The sequence below is a fragment of the Callithrix jacchus genome, chromosome X, assembly GCF_049354715.1.
Source record: "Callithrix jacchus isolate 240 chromosome X, calJac240_pri, whole genome shotgun sequence".
Classification (NCBI taxonomy): domain Eukaryota; kingdom Metazoa; phylum Chordata; class Mammalia; order Primates; family Cebidae; genus Callithrix; species Callithrix jacchus.
Window position 1 is genome coordinate 125,380,661 of NC_133524.1, and position 26,642 is coordinate 125,407,302.

At 43.8% G+C, this 26,642-nt stretch overlaps 1 long non-coding RNA gene across 1 annotated transcript in view; it reads right to left on the reverse strand.

The window, feature by feature from the left end:
* Positions 1 to 6,001, reverse strand: part of LOC118150579 (uncharacterized) — a 39,645-nt gene extending 33,644 nt beyond the window's left edge. Inside the window, exon 1 of the long non-coding RNA XR_004738679.3 lies at positions 5,794 to 6,001. This is a non-coding gene — a long non-coding RNA (uncharacterized LOC118150579). The remainder of the gene's footprint in view (positions 1 to 5,793) is intronic.
* Positions 6,002 to 26,642: the final 20,641 nt, after the last annotated feature.

A 26,642-nucleotide genomic window follows, 5' to 3' on the forward strand; every position in this document is an offset into this window, starting at 1 on the left:
AGATCCAAGAAACTCAACAAGCCTCAAGAAGAATAAAAATCAAGAAAATCAAACCAAAGCACAGTAGAAGCAAATTGTTGAAAACCACTGATAAGAGAAAATGTTAGAACCAGCTCTAGGGGGAAAAAAAGACGCATTATATACTGGGGAACCAAACTAAAGATAACCACACACTTCTAAATCAAAACATTGCAAGCCAGAAGACAATGAAGTGATATATGATGTATTTAAAGTATTCAAAGGCTTGCACTATAAGAAATGTTAAAGGAAGGTCTTTGGGTTGAGGGAAATAATACCGGTTGGAAACACAGACCTACAAAAAGAGCCAGAAATGATAAACATGTGGGTAAATAAGAAAAGGCTTGCTTTCCTCAATTTTAAAGTTTTTCTTTAAAAGACAATTGATTGTTAAATGCCAATGAATTGTTCACTTTATTTTATTTTATTTTATTTTTTGAGTCGGAGTTTCGCTGTTGTTACCCAGACTGGAGTGCAATGGCACGACCTCGGCTCACCGCAGCCTCTGCCTTCTGGGTTCAAGCAATTCTCCTGCCTCAGCCTCCTGAGTAGCTGGGACTACAGGTGCGCACCACCATGCCCAGCTAACTTTTGTATTTTTAGTAGAGATGGGGTTTCACCTTGTTGACCAGGATGGTCTCGATCTCTTGACCTAGTGATCCACCCGCCTCAGCCTCCCAAAGTGCTGGGATTACAGGCTTGAGCCACCGCACCCAGCCGAATTGTTCACTTTAAAATGGCTAATTACGGTCAGGTGCAGTGGCTCATGCCTGTAACCCCAGAACTTTGGAAGGCCGAGGCAGGAAGATCACTTGAGACCAGGAGTTCGAGACCAGCCTGGCAAACATAGCAAAACCCCTTACTAAAAAATACAAAAAGTTAGCCAGGCCTACCTGTAATTCCAGCTACTCGGGAGGCTGAGGCGGGAGAATCGCTGGAACCTGGGAGGCAGAGGTTGCAGTGAGCCGAGATCGTGCCACTGCACTCCAGCCTGGGTGACAGAGTGACTCTGTCTAAAAGAAAATTATAATAAAACAAAAATAAAATAAAATGGTTAATTTTATATAATGTGAATTTTGCCTCAACACATTATTTCAAAAAATAGAAATGACTGTTCAAAGCAACAACAATAACAATATGCCTTGAGTTTATATTATATGTAGAAGCAAAAGGTATTACAACAATAGCGCAAATGATGGGAGATACAAAAGTATGCTGTTGTAAGGTTCTTACTTGTCCATGAGGTCACATAATAGCATCCGAAGGTAGATTGTGATAGCTAAAAATGCTCTTTTAAACCCCAGATCAACTGCCCCCCAAAAAAGGTATAGCTATAAGCCAATGGCAGAGATAAAGGAGAAAATTAAAAGATTTCCATTATTCCTTAATACTTACCTCTCAAGCAGGTAGAGCTTAATTCCCACCCCCTTGACTGTGAGCTGAATTTAGTGACTTGCATGTAATGAATATAATTTCAAAAGGGAAAAGCAGTAACTTTACAATGGGAAACCTGGCAGACACCACCTTGACCAAGTGGTTGAGGTGAACATCACCAATAAGTCAAGTCCATATCATGTACCCCCTGATTTGATGGGATGACAAGGACACAGCACCTCAATGGTATTCTTTTCAAAAATCCATATCCACAAACCAATCGAAAGAAAATATCAGGCAAACCCAAATTGAGAGACCTATAAAATACATGACCAGTACTTCTAAAAACTGTCCAGGTCATCAAAAGACAGAAAAATCTGAGAAACTGTCATAGCCAAAAGGAACCTAAGTTGGCATGATCATGATTAATTGAAATGGGATCCTGGAACAGAAAAAGGCATTAATGCGAAAACTGGGAAAATTCAAATAAAGTCCGTAGTCTAGTTAGTAATACTGTACCAATGTGAATTTCTTATGTTTGAGAAATATATTGTGCTTATGTCAAGTGTTTATGAAAGGTTGGATGAAAGGTCTATGGGAACTCTGTATTTCACAACTCTTCTATAAATCTAAAGTTAGTTTAAAACAAAAAGTTTTTGAGAAAATATTAGGCCAGGCACAGTGGCTCATGCCCGTAATGACAACACTCTGGGAGGCCAAGGTAGGCAGATAACCTGAGGTCAGGCATTTGAGACCAGCCTGGCCAACATGGTAAAACCCCATCTCTACTAAAAATACATTAGCCGGGCATGGTGGCAGGTGCCTGTAATCCCAGAGGCTGAGGCAGGAGAATCACTTGAGCCCAGAGGCAGAGATTGCAGTGAGCCAAGATCCTGCCATTGCACTCCAGCCTGGGCGACAAGAGCGAAACTCCATCTCAACAAAAATAAGATAAAATACTCAACCCAAAAGAGGGCAAAAAATGGGAAAAAAACTGACAAAGAATAGAAAGGAAGACTAGAAAATAAACAAAGAAATGGATGACCTAAATTCAGTGATCTCAATAACAACATCAAATGTCAAGGAACTCTAAGCAGTATGATTAAAAGTTAGAGATTGTCCTGTTGTATTAAAAAGAAAATTGGACTCAACATTTTAGCTGTCTATAAGACATGTTTTAAACATAAAGACACAGATGGGTTAAAACTGAAATGATAAAGATGCACCAGGAGTGGCTATATTAATTTCAAAGTAAGCTTCAAGACATAGACTATTAGCAGGAATAAAGACATGTATAATGATAAAACGGTCATCAGGACAATATAACTATCTTAAATGTGTATGTACCTAATAACAAGCTTCAAAATACATGAACTCAAAACTGACAGAATTAAAATAAGAAATAGACAAATTTGCAATTATAATTGGAAAGTTCAACAGTTCTTTCTCAGCAACTGATAAAATAAGTAAACAGAAAATCAGGAAGAGTATATAAGACTTAAACAACAGCTTGGTCAGATGTGGTGGCTCACACTTGCAATCCCAGCACTTTGGGAGGCCGAAGCGGGCAGATCATTTGAGGTCAGGAGTTCAAGGCCAGCCTAGCCAACATGGTGAAACCCTGTGTCCACTATAATAAAAATACAAAAATTAACCAGGCATAGTGGCAGGCACCTATAATCCCGGCTACTAAGGAGGCTCCAGTGGGAGAATCACTTGCGCCTGGAAGGCGGATATTGCAGTGAGCCGAGACAGCACCACTAAACTCCAACCTGGGTGACAGAGAGACTGTCTCAAGAACAAAAACAAAAACAAAAACAAATAAACAAAAAAACCCACTTAAACAGCAACATCAATCAACCTGACCTAATTGACATGAATAGAACACTGTACTCAATATCTGCAGAATACACATTCTTCTCAAGCACATGTGGAACATCGTCCAAGATAGACCATAAGCTTGATGATCAAACAAGTCTCAAATTTAAAAGAACTGAAATCATGTAATGTATGTTCTCTGATCTCAACAGAATTAAATTCAAAATCAATAACAAAAAAGGGATCTATGGAATCCTTAAATCTTTGGAAATTAAATGACACACTTCAAAATAATCCATGAGTCAAAGGATAAATCAAAAGGGAAATTGAAAAGCATTTTTAATTGAATGAAAATGAAGCCAACATATAAAAATGTGTGGGATGTCACTAAAGCAGTATGTAGGGGAGTTTACAGCACTCGATGCCTATATTAGGAAAGAAGAAAGGTCTCAGATCAATGGCCTCAGCTTGGTTAAAAGAAAAACTCTAGACAAATTAAATTTAACAGAGTTAAATTCAGCAAAGACCAATTTGCAAATCAGGCAGCTTCCTAAACCAGAATAGATTTAGAGTGACTCCAGCACTGCCATGTGGTTGGAGAAAATTGATGTACAGAAAAAGGAAAGTGATGTACAGAAAATGGAAGTGTGGGCTGGGAAGAGTGTCTTATGCCTGTAATCCCAGCACCTTGGGAGACCAAGGCAGGCAGATCGCTTGAGCCCAAGAGTTCGACATCAGCCTGAACAACATGGTAAAACCCCATCTCTACAAAAACTAAAGAAATTAGCCAGTTGTGGTGACACGTGCCTATAGTCCCAGCTTCTCAGGAAGCTGAGGTGGGAGGATTGATTGCTTTAACCCCAGAGACAGAGGTTGAAGTGAGCCAAGATTGTGCCACTGTATTCCAGCCTGGGCGACAGAGTGAGACTCTGTCGAAAGAAAAAAAGAGAGAGAGAGAGAGAGAGAGAGAGAAGGAAAGAAAGAGAAGAAAGAAAGAGAATAAAAGAAAGAGATGTGTGTGTGAGAGAGAGAGGGAGGGAGGGAGGGAGGGAAGAAAGAAGGGAGGGAAAGAAAAGCAAAAACGGAAGTGAGGTACAGAACCAGATGGACTGATTATTACTACATGATTACAGCTCAGTGTTTGCCTTATTTGAACACAATTTGAACAGTTGGCCACCTGTGATTTGTCAAAACTCAGTGATTGGTGCAAGAGCAGGTTACAGTCTGTTTACACATCCAGTTAGGTTACAGTTCACTATGCACAGAGAAACCTTTAGGCCAAACTTAAGATACATAAGGAGGTAGTTTCATGCTAAACTTAACAGCTTCAAGCTTAAAAAGTCAGAATAAGAAGAACAGATTAAGCCCAAAATAAGTAGAAGAAAGGAAATAACAAAGATAAGAAGAGAAATCAATGAACTAGCAAACAGATAGAGATCAAAGAAACCAAATGTCAGTGCTTTGAAAATATCGATAAAAATAATAAACTTCTACCTAGGCAGTATTAGTTATATGATTGTATATATTTGTCATACTCACTGAGTTGTATATCTATAATGAGTGCATTTTATTATCTGTTAATTAAATACAAAAACATGGGCAAAAGATTTAAATGGCCAATAAACACGTGAAAAGATATTCCACATTATTAGTCTTCAGTGAAATACAAATTAAAACCACCGTGAGATGCTAGTACACAATCACTTAGAATGGTGAAATTTATTGTAGAATAGCTATACTAACTGGATATAAATCAATGAAAACTCTACAAAGCAATGAAAATTACATTGCTGGTTGGAGTAAAAAATGGTACATCCATTGTGGAAATTAGATTGATAGTTTCTCATAAAATTAAACATAAGCTAATGTTTTGGCCCAGTAATTCCACTTGTAGGTATTTATTCAAGAGAAATAAAAACATATGCCCACAACAAACCTCATACAAGAGTATTCATAGCAGCTTTATGAAAACCCCAAACTAGAAACAGCTCAGGTGTCTAGCAATGGGTGAATGAATAAACAAATTGTGATATAGCCATAGATTGGATCAATGGTATACCAATACGATCATAAATCACATACGTTATAATTTTTATGGACACACAACATATACAATGGCATATTAATACAACAGATATTCAGCAATTAAAGGAATAAACTACTGATACATGTTACAACATGGAGAACCTCAAAAGCATTATGTAATGAGAAGCCAGACACAAAGGCTAGATGCCATATAGCTCTGTTCATTTGAAATTCTAGAATAAGTAAAACTAACCTATGGTTATAGGAAGCAAGATGGAGGTAGTCAAGGGTGAGGAGTGGGAGTGAGATTGCAAACGTCTTCAAGGACATTTTTTTGCCATGATGAAAATGACATAAATCTCAATCACAGCAGTGGCTTTACACCTAGGGCCACTCCTAAGGTGCTCAGAATCTGGGAAAACATATTTTGTGCAACCCTTGTCTACACACAATATTTGAGTCATCCAAAATTAGTGTGTTGATACCATTCTGGTTAGCCCAATTTCATGCACTTCTGTCAAAGATACATTGTTCTGGTTAGTGGAGCAACCCACTTACCATGCTGCTCTCCTGGAACCGGGTCTCAACCGCAAGTACCATAGATGATCCCATAGGTTAGAGTCCTGGAGTTCCTTGGGACATCTGGTGGGCCCCAAGCACAGGTTGGGGAATGTCTAGAGACTCAAAGAGTGCCTGGAAAAACACAGACCAAGTCTTATGTCTGTGTGGAACCCATTCTGAGCTAAGGAAAGCCCAACCTAATGACAACACTGTTGCTAAGCCACTGAGCCTATGTGAACAAAGTCAAGGCAACTGTAGCATGGTGTGCTGAGACCAAGGCTCTGGTCTCAGACATTGGCAGGAAACTGGAAATTCTAAGGAAAGTGCTGCAAAGTGCAGCGGGGTCCCCCTGAGATGTAAGGCAGAAGCCCCATCTACCCAGGTGTAAGGTAGTACTGGTTTACATGGTACAAGCATTTATTAAAAGTCATTGAATTGTACACTTACAATGAGTGCATGCTATTGCATATAAAGTATACCTCAACAGAGAATGATTACTACCAAGAAAGAAAACACTGTAGTCTTAGCTACTCAGGAGGCTGAAGCAGGAGAATCACTTGAGCCCAGGAGTTCGAGGCTATAGTGAGCTGTGATCACACCTGTGAACAGCCACTGCACTCCAGCCTGGTCAACACAGTGAGACTCCATCTCTAAAAAAAGGAAAAAGAGGAAGAGAAAAAGAAAGAGAAAGAGGAAGGAAGGTAGGAAGGAAAAAGAGAGAAAGAAAAGAGAAAAAAGAAAGAAAGAGAGTGAGAAAGAAAGGAAAGAAAGAGAAAGAAAGAAAAAGAAGAAAGAAAGAAAGAAAGAAAGAAAGAAAGAAAGAAAGAAAGAAAGAAAGAAAGAAAGAAAGAAAGAAAGAAAGAAAAGAAAGAAAGCAGGCCCTGTATCTCAGATTCCCAGGCCCCATTCCAGACAAAATTAGATTGTCTTATCTCTGGACGCTGGGAAATTTTCATCTGTTGGTTCTCGGTTGCCTAGGGAATTAGATCCAGAGCTCACTTTCCAACCTAACCCTGACGTGCCTCTTTATCCTCAGTTCCTGATATGCTTTTTCTTGTCGAATACTCCAGACACACTGAACTTAGAAACAGTCCCTAAAAATACTCACACCCCTTTGCAATCCCGTGCCTCTATATATTAGGTTTCCCCTGCTTGAACTCACACCTTCTCCATGCAAGGAATTCCTACACATCACTTAAAGTCCATCTGAAACGTCCCTTTTCCTGTGTAACCATCTTTGACCACCCAACAGCTTTAAGATGGATGGAGGTGTTACTGGTGGAGGGTGTCCAGGTTCTCGGTGTTTTGAACAAAGAATTGGACAAAATGCACAAACAAAGCAAGAAAATAATGAAGCAACAAAACAGAGATTTATTGAAAATGAAAGTACAGTCCGCAGGGTGGGAGCGGGCCTGAGCAGCTGCTCAAGAACCCAGATACTGAATATTCTGGGATCCAAGTACCCCTTAGAGGTTTCCCACTGGCCACTTGGTGCTCACCCCATGCAAATGAAGTGGTGGTCTGCAATCAGTCTGATTGCAATCAATTAGAAGCTGAAGTGAAGTTACAAAGGTCACACTTTTATGCAAAGATCTGATTGGTTGTAGAAGCAACCAATTGGAGGTTCAAGTGAAGTTACAAAGTGTCACTTCTATACAAAGGGAGACTTGGCCCGCAATCAGTCTGACTGGTTGTGGACAGCCTACAGAGGCTGAAGTAAAGTTTCAAAGTCACACTCCTATGCAAACTTCTAACAACCAATCAGAGGTACCTTCAATTTCCCATCCGCCACGCAGAAAAAGTGGGGACTTGGACAGGGAGTAGTCTCTCGTCCCTTTGTTACTTAGGGGTGGAAAGTTAGGGTTTTCCTTTCAATTTAGTTCTAGGAACTCAGCGTGAATCAGCCTTAGGTTCCCTACCTCCAGAACCTATCCTCTGCCTCAGAGAGAGGATGATCCCTCTTCAGTGATCCCACAAATCTTGGGACATACTCTTTATGGCTATGACACTTGTTGAAAGTGGACCGTTGATACCTGTCTGGAGGCTTTCTCTCCTATCTAATTGCGAATTCCTGCAGGGCAGGGACCATACCTTCTTCAATCCAGCAGCTAGCACAGTGCCTGGCATCATAATAGGCTCTTGATACAAGCTGTTCAATTAACAAACGAATCAGTGAATGAATCTCTTCCCCTTTGGGGACTCTTTAGTGGGAACCCTCATTGGAGAGTAGTTTCACCACAGCACGACCAATAAGCAAAAATTTTAAGAGCTGGGACAGCCTGGGTGGGGGAGGATTGTTTGGTTAGGGAAATATTTTAACCCCGCAGATTATGCCCCTGAGGTATTTCAGCCTATCCAGCACTTGTATTTATGAGATGGCCAAGGTCAGGGCTCATTCTGCGGCCCAAATTTGGTGTTAAATACCCATATCATCACTATCATCATCCTTACCCTTCACTGGGCATTTATCATGTGTCACATATTAGCTCATTTAATCTGCACAGTAACTCTGGAAGGAAAGGGCTATTGGGTTGAACCATAAGAAATGGTCGATATCCAATCTTTTTTGATCCACAAAATAGCATTTTCATATGGTTCAACTTAATATTACCAAAATCTTTTACCGAGGTTCAAAGAGGTGAGTCCCTTGCTCAGATTTCAATGTTTATTCCTCTGGCCCCAGAGCCCTTTTGCTATTTCCCCTACACTGCTGGCTTCTATCAGTTGTGAAATCCCTGCTCTAAGCCAGTCCACAGAGGCTAACAAGTTGGACAGGAGCAGGCCTGGCTAGGGTTTCAAATGCTCTTTTGCAGGAAGGATGAGCTGGCTTGTCCTGAAAATGTTAGTCTTTTAGCAGTCATGTTTCCAATTTCTTTTTAGTCTCTCATTCATCTAGAATCCACCTCCCTCACCACACACACACATACACACACACACACACACACACGAGCCAAGCAGCTGACTCACACACCATGCCACAGTTGCCTTGACTTTGTTCACGTAGGCTCAGCAACTTGAGACTGCAGCCCCAGCATCGGCAGTGTCCTCAGTTGGCACCTGGAGGAGTGGTTGCATTCTCTCCTTCATTGCAGAGATGGCTGGAGTCGGTGAGCTTGTCCTGGGGGAAGACAGCCATAGAGATTGGCAGAGGCTTAAGTATGAAGTCAAAGGCGATGCCAGATATCAGAAAGGGCCCAGGCAGCCATGGGAAAGTCCTACCAGCTGGATCTTTGAGCCTTGGACAGAACCAGCAGCAGGCAGGGCAGACTCCAACCCCACTGACATCTCTGCTGCTCGCTTACCAAACCCTGTGCGCTGCCCACTGGGGCAATAGACCTGACAGTGCTGGAGGCTGAGAAGGGAGAGACATATAATACAGTAAGCAATGACCCCCCCCAGAAGAGGCTCACAGTGACCCCCACTTCATAGTATGAGGGAAATGACAGAGCATTGTTTGGATTGCGGTTGGGCAGAAAACTGAGACCAGGGAAATGGACATACTCAGAGCTTCGGACATCAGGTGGGCCTGAGAGGCCTGGCTGGGGAATGGGGGGTGAGTCTGGAAGTGCAGGCAGCCTTCCCATGATATTCTACTTTGAGATGAGTGTGGTCAGAAGAGTCCAGGCTAGCTGGGAGGTTGATCTGGGGCTATAAGCCCTGGGCTACAGGAGAGTGGAACCTGAAACACTTCCTCCAAGAACCCCAGAAGCTTCTGGCCCTTCCGGGCGTAACTAGAAAGAGAAGCAGACAGCCCCAGGATCTTACTCAATGAGAGTTCAAAGCCTTGCCTTCCTGTTTTCTCTCTCATGAGGCGACAGCCTGAGATGTCACGAACTGCCCCAGGCTCCAAGTTAGGAGACGGGATTGCTAGTCCCATCCCTGCCTGACAGAGCCCTCCTCTCCCTGGGCCTCAGTGTTCTCCATCTGCACAAATGATGAAGCAGGATATGTAAAGTGGGGAAGGCAATTTGTACAACCAGAATCATGTGTTTCAAATTTTTGCAGTTTGAAACACTTTCTTTAAGCAAAATCTAACAGGGCAGCTCAACATGTAAGGTGGCAGATGAAAATAGAACTGATCTCACCCCATTCCCCTTCCCAGAGGTTCCCGTAGAACCTCCATGGTAGCCCAGAGCCCCTTTTAAAGACCACTGGGTTAGAGCGGTCCAACAACTTGAGTGGGCCTCCAACTTGAGTGTGCACCAGCATCATCTGGAGGGTTTGTAGGAATAGATTGCTGGGCTTATCCCTAGAGTTTCTGACTGTGCCTATGGGATGGGACTGAGAATTTGCATTTCTAACAAGTGCCCAGGTGATACTGACATTGCTGGTCTAGGGACCAAACTTTGAGAACTACTACATTACATTCTACCTAAGGGCCTTCCTATGATTCATGTCCAGTCATTCAATATCTACATTAATCCACCTCAGACCGGTTTTCTGTGATATTAAAGCATAGGAAAGCACCTGACCTTGTTCCTGGCACATAGTAGGCACTCAGTCAAAGCTGGTAGGATCTCATCTAAATGCTCTGCCTAGAAGTCTGTTTAAGTGTACAGTCATGCTAGCTACTGGGCAAGGGATTCACAGAAGCAGAAGCTTTTCTTTCAATAAGTTTACAGTCTGCCATGGCCCCTCCACCCCCCCAGGAAATAACACCCCCGCTATTTCCATCATTAGCAGTTATTCCATATTAAACATTTTCCTTTCCAGATATTCTTTTTTTTTCCGGCTAAAGCCCCTGGGAAGGGGTAATAGTCCAGTCCCTGACCCCTCAGCATTTCTCAGATGTGTTCCCATGTGGGGGGACACAGCTTCGATCCTCTAGGTGTTCTTCCAGAGCAAGGACCTTACCTGTATCACTCTCCCCGACATACCCCACGTCTCCTAGCCCAGTGTCTGGCACAGAGTGGGCACTCAGTACAATTTTGCAGAATAGAATAAAGGAAGCATGTGAGCCCCAACTTGAGCCAGCTCACATGGGCCACCAGCACCCCCATCATGGCGAAGGCTGCCCACTGGGGAACTTTGGAGGGAGTACAGGGAGGGCAGGTCTCCAGCTACACGCACCTGGGATTGCTGCCTGGGAGGTTTTGCAAACTGGCTCCAGGAATGTTCAGGGCCTCCCATTCCCCACATCCTCCTTTTCAGCCTCACCACATTCTTAAACAAATTGGCACTGACCCTGGTGACAGACTTGATCATTTCCCTTTGCTTCGTGATTGTGTTAAGTGACTGCCAAAGGCCTGTTCCTGAATAGTCAGCACATTCCTCAGGACGGCAAGTGGGAGCCCATCTGCTCCTGGAGCACTTCCTTTCCTTTATTGTGCTATTTTGGCTTCAACTTCCCATTTGGACAGGAGCATCTTCCAGCCGGTGGGGAAGGGGAGAGGGTGGAGAGGAGCACCACAGCCTTCCTTCATTTCTCACTCATCTCTGGTTTCTCTGGAAATAAATCAACAAATATAGTACTACGTGCTTGGTGCTGCTCTTAGCTCTCTACATGTGTCCATGGAGTTAATCTTTATAATACCCCCTATGAGGAAGGCACAAATGATACCCACATTTTCCAGATGAGGAAACTGAGGCTGAGAGAGGCAGAGTGACTTGCCCAAGGTCATACAATATGTGATAGAGCTGGGATTTGAACCTAGATGGGTCTGGCTCTGGAGGCTGAGTTCTTACCCATCGGCTCTACCACCTTGCATGGTACGGATTCTTGAGGCTGTTGATCTGGGCCCGATGGTATCTGAGGTCGTGGCCCTTTCCCTCTTCACTGCGTGTCAGCAGAATCTAAAGTCACTTAGATCGAACACAGAATTCCAGCCAGGTACACTGGCTCATATCTACAATCCCAGCACTTTGGGAAGTTGAAGTGGGAGGATTGCTTGAGGCCAGGAGTTCAAGACCAGCCTGAACAACACAGCAAGACCCCATTATTACAAAAAAATTTAAAATCGGCCAGGTGTGGTGGTGTGTGCCTACCGTGTCATCTACACAGCAGGCTGAGGTAAGAGGATGGCTTAAGCCTAAGAGTCAAGGCTGCGGTGAGCTATGATAAGGCCACAGTGCTCCAGCCTGGACAACAGAGCAAGACCCCGTCTCTTGAAAATTTTTGAAAGGAAACAGAATTGCTTGCAGAGCAAAAGGTTTTCTTCATCCCTTGCCACTGACCCTCTCGTTTAATGCAATGTTTGAACTCACAGATGCTACACCAATGTGGACTCTACCTTCGGGTTAGTTGTAAGGGGCTGATGTAGTAATGCGCTCATCATGTGCTCTTCTCGATGTACTTTGCCTCATTTATGTCTCAGATCAACCCTAAAGTAGGTTGTAAGGAGAAGCTGAGGCTCAAAGAGCCCCCAGCCAACCACAGGCCAAGCACATGGGCAATTCATTACTACACTGGATGTTAAACAGCTAGGTAGCCATCGCTAGGTGTCAGGTGTTATCTAAACACTCTCCCTCACTGATTCATTCAGTCCTCATAAAAATACCATGAAGTAGGTACTGTTATTATCCCTATTTCATAGAAGAAGAAGCTGAGGCATGGAGAGGTCAAGTAACTTGCCCGAGGTCGCACAGCCAGAAAGTGGGAGATCTGGGATTTGAACCAAGTCTATTGGCTCAGACAGCTGGGTTCCTAGTGTATGCTCTAAACCACTACCTTGTGCTTCCTCTTGGCACTGAGGCCACCTCAGGGCATTTGAGGCACCACGTTACCATAACCTCCTCCACCTCTTCCCCTTATCTTCCTGCTATTCCAAATTGACTTGGTATTCCCAATAAACATAACTCTCAGAGGTTCTGGAGTTCAAATTACAGCACTGTACTCACTAGCAGGGTGACCTCTGTTTCTTTCTGTACCTCAGTTTCCTAATCTGTAAAGTGGGAATAATATGATAGTGAGCTCACAGGATGGTTGTGAGCATGTAGGTCAGGCACAGTGGATTCCCCCATCACCACCACCACCTCCTGTTGCATCTTCTCCAGCCCAGCCCCAGCATCCTGAGGGGGGAAATGGTGCTTCACGCCCTTTCACTTATCAGTCTCACCCTCCGTGCCTGTCTCTTCCTGTCTCAAATGAAAAGCAGCCTTCGGTTACAGATTCCCTAGCCTTTTCAAAACTTGGTGATTGCAATTCCTCCCAAGAGATCAGAGAAAACCATTTCCCTAGCATTCTAAGCAGGAATTCTATTGTCATTTGTTAACTCAAACATGGCCAAGTTGGCCCAGCCCATCCCCTTTCTTCCACACCCATAGGAGAGATAGAGAATAGATAACTTGACTGGAACAGATCCCAGCAGCACCCCATGGCCAGAGTCCCTGAGAGAAATTCACAGCAAGGAAAGGTACCCAATTTCAAGTAATGATTTAGAATCTGATGATGCCTTGCAGCATCAGTGACAGTGCAGGTGAGCTTCTCCCTCTTGCCACCTTTACAGAAAATGTTGAGGTACTACACAGGGAACATAAATGTTCCAGTATCTTCCCTAACTTCCTAAGTGTCCCTGTCCTATAATTCCAGTCTTGTCTTGTTGCTACTGGTGTCTTACCTCCTCAGCTCATTGGGATAGAGCATAGCGCTACCTATAAGCAGGCAGTTAGGATTCGAAAACAAAGTCTCCTTCACTTAGCTCTCCATCCATACGGCAAGCTCCAATTTTGGCCATTGACTGAGCCCTAACCCTAGCCTAGAATGTTCCCTAACCCTGTTCAGAGACTGAGCCTAAACCTTGGTAATGGGCTGCCCCATCATTATTATATTATTGTACACAGACAGTGTATAATTGCAGAATGAAGAAATTCCAACCCCGAGAGGTAAAGCAATTTGGCCAGCATCACACAGAACCAATCCTCCATTCCAGCCATGTACTGACGCTGAACTTTAGCCACTAAGAATGAGACTTCAAGCGTGAGGATGTATCAGTGCAAGTGATCCTTACTACTCAGATTCCAGCTCACAGACAGGTGAGTGGACAGCACATCTTTGTCTGGAAGGGAGAGGCCACTGTTCCTGTCTTCACGGAGTACTGGGGCTATTAAAAGGAATTCTTGCCTAGGGAGAGTGATTTGTATGATGAAAGAAATCAATAAATTGCTATTGAATGCAGTCCAACCCCACTTACTCAAACTAATTGGATGTAGCCTTTCAAATTAGTGAACCATCTGTATTGTAGGTTACTTGTAAAGAAACGAAGCTTTATTGCTTTGAATAATTCACAGTAGCTCCAAGTAGGCTAACAAATTGTAGCCTAATCGAGGTCTTAGGAGACTTTCCTTAATGAAATGAAAAGAATCCCCAGCATCAATCATTCGTATGCAAATGGTCCTGCCAAGAAAATGATAAAGTTTGCTGCGTTGAAGTATGGAAACTCAGTGCACAGTGTCCATTTATTCAATTCATTTGTGACTTTGTTGAGAGTGGGCAAAATCAAGACAGATAGGGCTCAAGCTATCCCCATTTGGTACTCACAGAGTGCCTTCTAATGAGGTTGTGCTGTAAAAGGAAACAATTGGAGAGCAGCAGGTGCAATCCATACCCTGGTGAAATAAAAGATGGTTTTGGAATACTGTCACTTCCTTTCAATTTTTTTCCTAAGAAGACCTTAGAAAAAAAAGTTACCAACACAAGTCAAGTACCTCACTGCTTTGTCAAAACCCGGAACAAACATTAACGGGAAAAAAAATCTGAAGGTCGAGGAAGGGAAATAAACAAGAAGAGTAAGTAAAGTATGAATCATCCGTTACCACCTGATGGCTCCTTAAAAATAAAAATAAAATCATGGAAGGAAATAGAGTCCGTGTCATAGTCAGCCATGTTGATAGGGGACCTGGTATGGACTCTTTCATTCCACAGAAAGAACTGACCTTTGGCTTCTGATTTGGATTGCCTTTTCCTCAAGGCCTTGCAGAGCACAAGGTTAGATGATCCTTGCTTAGCCCCAGTTCCCACTTCTTTCTTGGGCACTATGAGTAGGAACAAGAGATGCAATTTTATTTTCATGCATTTAATTACCACACTTTGCTTCCCAAAGACTTTGAGGTGGTTCATGACAATGAAAAGATAATGACAAAATAAAAACAGGTAATCAAGACCAGGAAAAACATTAATAGAAAGTTTTAAATCAAGTGTTAAAGACTTGAAAGGCCATACAGAGTTGCACTACAGGTTTCTAAAAAGAGGCAGAGTTGGGATTCAAACCAGCTCAGTCCAATGGACCACCTCTGGAAGGAGCACCAGATCCCCAGATGGACCTATCTATAAGTGTGATCTTGGGCCAGCTCTCCAACTTCCCTGAGCCAATTCCTTCATCTGAACAATGGGCCTAATCTGTATTGTCTATTTCATAGGCTGTTATGAGGACTCAATGAGATGGTGTCTTTAAGCCACTGACTCCACTGTCTAGCAGAGAACACGTGCTCAATAAATGGTAGCTATGAGAACAGATATAAAGTTTCCCATGATGCAATACAAAGCATTTGCCCATAATGGCATGTCATTCAATCCTTGCACCAGCTCAGGCCTTGGGCCCAGGATCATAGATAAGGGAGAGCAGAGGAAGGAGGGAGTCCTTGGGGAAGCTTCCTACAGAAGGTGGTACCCCGGTTGGAGCTTCTGAAGGATGGGTAGGATATGAGGAGATGGAACTTAAGGTGAAGAATGAGCTGGAAGGGTATGAGGACAGTAAGGAAATCTACTAAAGCAGATGGCCAGGTAGGAAATGAGGTGATAGAGAAGAGGACGGGTCAGGATAGGCTCATGGACTTGCTTGAATTGGGCCAGATGGTGAAGGAATGTGGATGCCATTTGACAGGAAATGGGGAGTCACTGAAGGATTTTGAACAGGTTGAGCAGGGGAAGGATGTGACATGTTTGAAGGGATGTTTTCAAAGGTGGAGTCTGTCTGCTGATGTCTGCTGTGTGCAGGCTGTGGTGGGGGGGCAGTTGGGAGAAACAGAGACTGGCAGACCAGCTGCAGTGATCCAAGGAAGGAACATGATAAGAGCTCAAGCTAAGAAGCAGTGATGGAGAAGATGGGCGGTTCCCAATATCAGTTAGGGGTACCTGAGAGGGATGATTTGACAGACTTCCTTTATAGACTCAAAATTCCATGAGGATAGGGACCATGTTCTCCTGGCTTGTCGCTGCACCTTCAGGACCTAGCAAAGTGCTTGGCACACAGCAGGCACCCAGCAAGTGTTTCATGAATGGATGAATGAATGAGTAAATGAATGAATCTTTATATGCAGACAGACACTGAATAAGAATGGTTGCTTGCTCAACAACAAGCAATAGTACAAGGAAAACAAAATAGAGGATTTAAAAAAAAAAACTTTAACTGACTTCTTTCATGATTCCTAAACTACAGCGACAATTAGGAAGGCAGCCCAGGAGAAATCCAGAGCTGGCTGGGAAAGAAGCCCTTTAAAGAAGAACCTGTATCAGCAGTGATGCTTTGTAGGAAGCATGTGAGCCATATGTCCCCTGGACAGTTCACACAGCACAGAAACATCACAATGCAGGTAAATTACAGACAGGAGAAGAAAAATGGCAGAATTTACCTCACAAAAGAATTAACTGAGGCTCCATTTAAAGTAGCAAACTGCCTTTCTAGTGTACTTAATTTGAGACCAAAACTTGACTTACTGAAATTGGATTCCCATCCAAGACAATATAGAGTAATTGTCTATATTGGTAGGAGCCTTGCTTTGAGACTCCAGTGACCCAATCCTTGACCTAGGCAAGTAGCAGAATGTGGTGGTTACGTTCACAGGCCCTGGAATTGGGCTGTCTGGATTGGCATCCTGGGTGCAACACTGACTGGCTGTATGGCCTTGGGCAAATGGCTTAGCCTTTCTGAGTTTCAGTTTCTTCCTCTGTAAAATGTGATGATACAACACCTGATCCTGCCTCATGAGGTTATTGTGAGGATTAAGTGAGGTAATGCATGGAATGTGTTCAGCAAAACCTATAAGGTCTCAGTAAGTGCTGGCTTTCACTCGTAATCCTAACTATTTGACCTTAGGCAAGTCACTTTCCCTCTCTGGGCCTTGCCTCCTTCATGAGCCTGAAGCTTCTTTTATTCATACCTTAGGGATGTGGCCATAACCTGTACTACAAACTCATTACCTATCACACATAAAAGCATCTCCATCCTCTTTGTCCTCAGTTGACAACTCTACCTGTAGAAGGACCATTGGGACTCCTAGAAATGAGTAAAGGCCCAAACAGACAAGACTAGAATAGATTCCTTTTTCTTAGTATACTTTATAGAAGTTCCAACTCACTCACTCAGCTCCCACCTATAAATTTGAGGCCCCTCCTTTTTTCTCAAGTAGCCCTACTTCCATCTTCATCCCAGGCCCTAAGGGAAAGGATGCTCAAGAGCACTGCTATCCTCTGGACAGCTCCCCTAGCCAATTCCCCTTTTGGATCCCAATTTTTACTTTAGGTTTCTCTTCCCCAACCCTGACTACAACCCAGGGAACTGCAATCACACCAACCTCTGCTGCCCTCTGCTGTCTGGTTCCAGATGTGCTAGCTCCAGTTGGGCCAATCTAGTCAGCTTCCAAGGACCTGTCAGTTTTTCCAAGCCCTAGCTGCCACTGTGACCTCAGGAATACAACTCAGATGTCCTCTGCAATATCAGTGCTCTCCCTTAATCTGCAATGCAGTCTTTCCTATTCAAACCGAAAATCCAAGTCACATCTGGTGTAGTCCATGAGTTCAGAACAGTTATTTTCAGCAAAGAAGGAAAGCTGCGAGAGCCATCCATATTCTCATCTAAGCCCCCCTCTCAAACATTTTGCAAGCATTAAGCATTTTTTTTTTTTTTTTTTTTTTTTTGAGACGGAGTTTCGCTCTTGTTACCCAGGCTGGAGTGCAATGGCGCGATTTCGGCTCACTGCAATCTCCACCTCCTGGGTTCAGGCAATTCTCCTTCCTCAGCCTCCCGAGCAGCTGGGATTACAGGCACGCACCACCGTGCCCAGCTAATTTTTTGTAATTTTAGTAGAGACGGGGTTTCACCATGTTGACCAAGATGGTCTCGATCTGTTGACCTTGTGATCCACCCGCCTCGGCCTCCCAAAGTGCTGGGATTACAGGCTTGAGCCACCGCGCCCGGCCGCATTAAGCATTTTCTGTGTGTCTGGCACTGTGCAAAATGCTGCATATGCATTCTTATTGAATCCTGGCACCAACCTTCTAAGTAGGTAAAATTATTATTATATAATAATAAAAACTATTATTATTATTTATATTTAATAATAAATGTAGTTATTAATTATATATTAATAATAATATAATTATTAGTATTAATTCTTTAAAGATGAAGAAACTGAGACTCAGAAAAATGAAGGTCTTGCCCAAGGTCACAGAGACAATGAATGGCAGAGACGGGACATAAAAAAGATATACTTAGCCCCAAAGCTGGTGTTCTTAACCACTAGCCATAGTGTGGAGGGCAGCTTGAAGGGAAAGAGAGCAAAAGCACACTAATTATTTAGGATCTATGGCAATAGTCCAGAGCAGAAAGCAGAGGAAGTGGTGATTTTTAGATATAGGTAGGGGGTAGGCTTGACCAGACATGGTGTCAAAGCAAAGGGGAGGGAGAGGTCCACAATGACCCTCAGAATTCTGGCTTGGGCAACCGGGTGAACAGGGACACGTTGGAGCATGGGGGAAATGAAGAGACCCATTTTGCACGTGTGTAGTAAGAGACATCCAGGTAGGGAAGGTCAGTAGGCAATTGGTTTGATGAGTCTAGAGCTCAGGAAAGAGACCTGCGCCAGCACTGACTTGGAGATGGGTGACAGATTTCAGGGAGAGTGTAATTCATCAGAAAAGAAGGCCAGGACGTCAATATTTAAGGAGAAGAGAGAATACAATAAGCGTAGGAAAAAGACTAAGAAGAAGTAGCCACAGATACAGGAAGAGAACCAGGAACAATTGTCAAGAAAGTCAAAGGAAAGGAGAGGTTCACAGAGGGAACAGTCCTGCTAAGTTGACTACCACAGAGAAGTCACTGCCCTTAAAGTGGTCCTTTAGATTTGGGCAGTAGAAGGCTGCTCAGGTTATCTACTGATATGTAAAGAAAAAAACTACAAGGATGCAAGGGTAAAAGGATTAATGTAACAATAAGAGATCTTAACACCCAGATACATAAGACACATAATGAGATTTAGATTCAACGAGACAACAAATTGATAACGATATCCAGGACTTGAACTCAGAGCCAGAACAAATAAACACAATAGAGGTCTCCATTTTAAACACATAAAATATGCATTAACCACTTTAAACACTCAAAATATTGATCGGCCATTATTGAAACCCATTTTAGGAATGAAGTAATATTCCTTTTTCCCTCTTTTTCTTTTTTTCCCCTTCTTTTTCTCTTTTTCTCTCAAAAAAAAAAAAGAAAGAAAGAAAGAAATTTGCAGCCAGGCACAGTGGTGCGTGCCTGTACTCCCAGCTATTTGGGAGGCTGAGGCTGGAGGATCTCTTGAGCCCAGGAGTTGTGGGCTGTAGTGTGCTATGCCGATCAGGTGTCTGCACTAAGTTCGGCATCAATATGGTGACCTCCCGGGAGCGGGGGACCACAAGGTTGCCTAAGGAGGGGTGAACCAGCCCAAGTCGGAAATGGAGCAGGTCAAAACTCCCATGCTGATCAGTAGTGGGATCACACCTGTGAATAGTCACTGCACTCCAGCCTGGGCAACATAGCGAGACCCTGTCTAAAAAAAAAAAAAAAAAAGAAAAAAACTTAGTAGTTTAAAGCAACAAAAATCATGGTATTATCCTATCATCTCTCATGGTTTTGTGGGTTAGGAATTCGGGGTGGGGAAGGAATCTGACTCAGGATCTCTCCCATTGTTGCAGTCAGACAGGGCTGGAAGCTAGAACATTGGGTGGTGGGGAGCTGGGGGCTGGCCTGGGGGTGGGCTGGCCTTCTCTGTCTCTTTCTTCCTGTGGTCTCAGGGCCTCTCCATGCCACCTCTCTGCAGAGCTATTCTGAGCTTCCTCACAGCCTGGAGGTCTCCCGGAAGTCCACCTGCTTGTATGGCAACTGAAGACCAAGAGTAAGGGTCCCATGTGCTGTAGACAGAATGCTTGTGTCCCTCCAAATTGATATATTGAAACCCTAATCCCCAATGTGATGGTATTTGAAGAAGGGGAACTTTGGGAGGCGATTAGAGGTCATGAGGGTAGAGCCCTCCTGGTGGGGTTTGTGCACTTATAAGAAGAGACACGAGAGTCCTCTCTCTCTCTACCCCATCCTTCATTTTCTCTCCACCTGTCATATCAGGACCTAGCAAGAAGATGGCCATCTGCAAACCAGGAAGAGTGTTCTCATCAGACACCTGATCTGCTAGCACCTTGATCTTGGACTCCTCAGCCACTAGAACTGTGAGACATAAACATTCATTATTCAAGCCACCCCATCTATGGTAATATGTAACAGCAGCCCCAGTTGACTAATATACCATGTTTCTGTATATCAGCAATGAAAAATCCAAAAGGAAATGAAGAAAATAATCCCATTTACAGTAGTATGTAAAAGGATAAATATCTATCAATAAATTTAACCCAGAAAGTGAAAGACTTGTATAAGAAAACTACAAAACATTGCATATAGAAATTAAAGAAGACCTAAATAAATGGAAAGTTCACTTTCACCATCTGTCATTGCTCAAAATACTCATAAAACCCTGCCCGGTTTCAAGGGGAGTGGACAAAGACATCCTTTCAACCTGCTACCTCTCAGTAGGCAAACAGCACAAAGGTCATTAATGACTCCAGCAAGAGCTCCTTTAGTGAAGTGGTCAGGGCTCAAATCGGACCACTGTGGGCGAGAGTAGGGATAGACAACTTTACAGAAGGCCATATAGTACCCGAATCAATGAAAAGACACGGTATATTCCAGGATGCTTTTCAAAACTCAGACATTTTCCCCAGATTAATCCAAACATCTAATGCAATCTCAATTTGAATCATAACAGGAATTTTTATAGGACTTGATAAGCTGATCTTGAGATCATGTAGAAAAGGAAATATGCAATATGACAGAGAGAAGTGTTTGAAAAATGGGCAGGCAGGTTTCCACTACTAGCTATCAAAGTACGCAAAACACAAGCTATAGTAATTAAAGCAGTGTAATGTTGGCACCGTGACATAGATCAATGCAACAAAGGAGTCTAGTACAACCCCACGTACATGTGAGAGTATAATATACACTACATAAGGCATTGAAAATCAATGAAGAAAAGATATGCCCATCAATAAATGGTGTCGGGACAATTAGTTGTCAAATTGGGGGTGGGGGGTCAGGGCACAATATGCTTGAATCTGTACTTCTTATCATATCTAAACATAATCTCCAGATGGATTAATGAGCTGAACTCAATGGATTTTGAGTTCACACATGAACTCAAAAAAAATTATATGAAACTCTGTAAGAATATATAGGACAGTACGTCCTTGTCAAATAAGTCACAGGTCCTAGAAATTATAAGAGTTATCTTGATAGGTTTATTGGCTACATACACAGAAATTAGTCTCTAAAGTTCAAAACAAAGTTCAAAAGGAGAAAATACTTGTGGTGTATAAATATTTGTCAAACAGATAAAGGAAGAATGAAATATATGAAGGTCTCATTTTTAAGTCAATAAGAAAAAAACAAACAACCCAATGAGAACATGGGCTAATAAAAGGAATGGGGACTCAAAGATGAAGAAAAAAATAAAAGGCAAATAAAACATGAGGAAGCATATTCAGCCTTTACCAGCCAGCAGGTAAACACAAGGCAGCAAGAGACCAATTTCCAGCCATCGAATCAGTAAAATCTTAAACCATTGATGTTATTCAGTGCTAATGACGTTGTGGAAACAGCTATTTTATTGGTAGAAGTGTGAACTGCTACAGCTGTCCTTGGAGGGCAATTTGGCAGAACCTATTCACGTGACAAAACTGTACACTTTGCCACTTCTAGATATGGGTCCTGGAGCAGTGCTTCATGTTTGTAACCGCGCAAAGTCAAAAACAACCCGAAGGTCCATCGATCATGAAATGTAAGCAGGGTAGGGATTTGAGGACAAAAACTAAAGGTCTAGAATCTCCCACAAGAGTAACGGAAAATACAGCTGACTCAGGACAAGGAAAAGGATTGGCAAGCAGTACCAAGAGGCCTGCCGAGGTTGGACACCAAAAACTTGGAGTGACCCCAATCCACAAAGTTGGGATATATTCTCCTGTAGAGAAGATAGATGGTTCCAATGCCCTGGGGTTTACTTGTTTATTCAACAAATAGTTATGAGTGCCCCTACTAAGCTCCAGGGAGTGTTCTAGGCCCTGAGACATAGCAGTGGACAAAAAGAAACAAATAGATACACAATATTATGTCAGGAAAATACTCTGAAGATGTAAAGATGCAGAATAGGAGATAGAGTGACAGAGGAACTGTTTAAATAATGAGAACAGGAAAGGCCTCTCTGAAAAGGGGACATCTGAACAGAGGTCTGAATGAAGTAAAGGAATGAGCCATGTTGGCATCTGTAAAAATAGCATTCCTATTAGTGGGAATGGTATGTGCCAAGGCCCTGGGGTGGGAGCATGCCTTACTTGGGGGTGGAGACTGGCAGGATACATGGAGCAGAAGCACAAAGGAACAGGAGAGTTAAATGTGCTAGTGAAAGGGAGGTTGGAGTGATGGGTTATGTAGTTTGAGACACATAGAGAGAGAAGGGAACCCAGGGGATGCTGCTAAATGGAGAGGAAGAGCATAGGGTAAGGGATGGGACATTTTGGTGAAGTCAAAATCAGGTGCAGTAAGAGTGAAGGAGAGAGACACAGGAGGGTATGTTCAGAGAATGAGATGCTGGAGTTCAGCATGTCAAATGACAGCAATCCCAAGCAGTGACAAGGCCCAAGATACTACTTTGGTTGTGGGAGGCTGAGGAGGAGTGGAGGAACAAGGGCTTTGAACTGAGGAGCTTTGGACTTGAACAATGAGGACATTAGATGGGTCATTGACAGGAACCTTGATATGACTCATAGTAATGGTAGACGTATTGGGGAGAGGCAGCCATGAGCTAGTTACTGTGGTCCTTTCCATGACTGGGGAAGTGTTGAAAGGCAGATGACGGGACCTGTGACAAAGGCAGTAAGAGAACTAATAGAGGAAGTCAACCTCGCCGGGAGGTCAAGGAAAACTTCCAGACCAAATGACATCTGAGGCAAGACTGGAAGGAAGAGGAGTTCACAGAGCAAAGAGAGGAAGGAAGGGCAGGTTTTCTGGATGAAGGGAAAGAAACACAAAGACCTTGTTGCTAGAGGAGACATGGTAAGAGGGACTGAAAGAATGGCATATGGCTAGAGTGGAGATGGCAAGAAGAGGGGCATAAGATGGCTGAGAAGTAAAGGATCAGGCTCTTGAAGAGGACAGAAGGTTGGGAGAGTGCCCAAAGACCACCAAATGAAGGCTTGAGTGAAATCGACCCCAGTGGTGCTATCACCACACATCCTTATGCAGTGCAAGGTTCCCGGAGAGGGCAGCATAGGTTTGTGACATGCCTGGCTGGGCTCTGCACTCAGCCAGGTCTCAGGATCTGACTCAGTCTGTGACCACTGAAGTGAACCAAGCTAACTGGCCTACACAGGACTCTAGCCAGATCCACTAGGTCTCACTAGCAAAGTTCCTGAACCATAATCACGGATAATGTTTGAATACATGTCCCCGCCAAATCTGATGTTGAAATGTAATCCCCAATGTTGAAGGTGGGCCCCGGAGGGAAGTGTTTGGGTCACTGAGGCAGATCCCTCACGGTTTAGTCCTGCCCTCGTGATAGTCAGTGAGTTCTCAAGAGATCTGGTTGTTTAAAAGTGTGTGGCACCTCCTTCTCCAGTCTGCTGCTCTCACTTCTACCATATGAGATACCTATTCTCTCTTTGCCTTCTGCCATGATTGTAAGTTTACTGAGGCCTTCCCATAAGCAGACACCAGAGCTATGCTTTCCTGTACAGCCTACAAAACTGTAAGCCAATCAAATCTCTTTTCTCTGTAAATTACTCAGTCTCAGGTATTTCTTTATAGCAATCCAAGATTGGCCTAATACAGAAAATTGATACCAAAGAATTGGGGCATTGCTATAAAGATACCTGAAACTGTGGAAGCAGTTTTGGAACTGGGTAATAGGCAGAAGTTGGAAGAGTTTGGAGGGCTCCAAAGAAGACAGGAAGATGAGGGATTTGGAACTTGTTACACACTAGTTAAACAGTTATGACCCAAACGCTATTTGTGATGTAGACAGTGAAGTCTTGGCTGCTGAGATCTCAGATGGAAATGAGAAACTTTTTGGGAACTGGAGCAAAGGTCACCTGTATTATGCCTTAACAAAGAACTTGGCTGTATCGTGTCCATGACCTAGGGATCTGTGGAGGTTTGAACTTCAGATTGATGATTTAGGGTATCTGACGGAAGAAATGTCTAAGCAGCAGTACATTCAAGAGGTGCCTAGCTGCTTCTAACAATCTATGCTCAGGTGTGGGAGTAAAGGCATGACTTAATGTTGGAATTTGTATTTAAACAGGAAACAGAGTGTAGTTTGAAAAATCTGTACCCTGGCTATGTGGTAGAAAAGAAAAGCCCAATTTCAGGGGATTCAAGCAGGCTGTGGGGTAACTACTTGCTAGAGATATTTGCATAACTAAAAAAGACCCAAGTACTAATAGCCAAGACAATAAGGAAAGCTTTTCAGAGATCTTCAAGAGGCAGCCCCTCCCATCACAGACTCTGAGGCCTAAGAGGACTGAATGGTTTCATGGGTCAGGGCCAGGGCTAGGGCTCCCCTGCCCTGTGCAGCCTCTGGACACTGGTTCTCATATCCTGGCCACCCCAGCTTCGGCCTTGGCTCAAAGGGCCCCAGATATAGCTCAGGCTGCTGCTTCAGAAAAGGCAAGCTGTAAGCCTTGGCAGCTTCTATGTAGCATTAAGCCTGTAGGTGTGCAGAGTGCAAGAGTGAAGGAGGCTTAGCAGCCTCCACCTGGATTTCAGAAGATGAATAAGAAAGCCTGGGTGCCCAGGCAGAGCCTGCTGCAGGGGCAGAGCCTTCATGGAAAACCTCTGCTAGGCCAGTGCAAAGGGGAAACATGGGGTTGGCGCCCCCACGTAGAGTCTCTACTGGGGTCACTGCCTAGTGGGGCTGTGGGAAGGGGGCCCCAGTCCTCCAAACCTCAGAATGGTAGACCCACCAACAGCTTGCACCCTGCACCTGGAAAAGCCACAGGCACTCAACAACTGTGAGAGCAGCTGCAGGGGCTGAACCCAGCAAAGCTGCAGGGGCAGAGCTACCCAAGGCCTTGGGAGCCCATCCCTTGTGTCAGTGTGGCCTGGATGTGGGACATGGAGTCAAAGGACATTATTTTGGAGCTTTGACATTTAGAGGCTGTCCTGCTGGGTTTCAAACTTGCATGGGGCCTGTAGCCCTTTATTTTGCCCAATTTCTCCCTTTTGGAATGAAAGTGTTTACTCAATGCCTATCCCCCCATTGCATTTTGGAAGTAAATCACTTGTTTCTTTATTTTACAGGCTCATAGGTGGAAGGAACTCATTTCCAGATGAGACTTGGGACTTTAGACTTTCGAGTTAATGCTGAAATGAGTTAAGACTATGGGGGACTATTGAGAAGAGATAACTGTATTTTGCAGTGTGAAAGGACATGAGATTTGGGGGGACAAGGTAGAATGATATACATGTCCCTGCCAAATTTCATGTTGAATTGTAATCCTCTATGTTGGAAGTGGGGTCTGGTGGGAGATGTTTGAGTCATGGGGGTGGATCTCTCATGTATTGGTGCTGTCCTTGCATTAGTGAGTGAGTTCTCACGAGATCTGGTTATTAAAAAGTGTATGGCACCTTCCCCTCACTGTCTCTCTTGCTCCCAGTCCTGCCATGTGAAATGTCTGTTCCCTCTTCGCCTTCCTCCATGATTGTGAGCTTCCTGAGGCCTCCCCAAAAGCAGATGCCAACACTATGCTTCCCGTACAGCCTGCAGAACTGTGAGGCAATTAAACCTCTTTTCTTTATAAATTACCCAAACTCAAATATTTCTTTATAGCAATGCAGAATGGCCTGACACAATCACCAACAAATTTCAGAAGAAGGAGAAGCCATGGGCAGCTGTGAGCTGCTGAAAAGGAGCTGACCAGTGGACCTACCAGCCATAGCAAAGGGACGTCCAACCCTCACCCTGAGGAAAGAAACTCCCTTTTCTGATGCCTGGCTGTCTGGGTGAGGAAGTCTTGGGCCTCACAGCACCAAAGATCAGCTTTCATTAAATGAGCTCTTCCCCCCTCCTCTGGGACCACACACACAGAGGCAGGGTAGCTTTGTATCAAAGCAGGGCAGATGTGATGGACGAGGCACCCGACAGCGCCAGAGCAGCCTTCTGGGCAATGCTGTGCCCACAAGGCCAAGTGTCCCCCGTCCCTCAGTCTCTGACCTGGGCAATGCTGTGCCCACAAGGCCAAGTGTCCCCAGTCCCTCAGCCTCTGAGCATTCAGAGCATTCCTTTCAAGTTACGGATGGGGTGGCTGAGCCACACAATGGTGGAGTTTAGCATCAACTCCACAAACTTGGGTTGAGCCCATTAATTCCTGGGCTGTCCTGGATAGGACATTTATAAAAAGCAAGCTCCCGCCCTTGGGGATGGGTGACCTTAGAAAGAAGAATTGTTGAGAAAGCAAAAGATTAATGTGAGGCTTTGAAAACAGAAGCTCCAATAAAATGTTACGGGAGTCCCCAGGATGGAGGGATGAATGTGAGGTGATGAGGGCTTGGGAG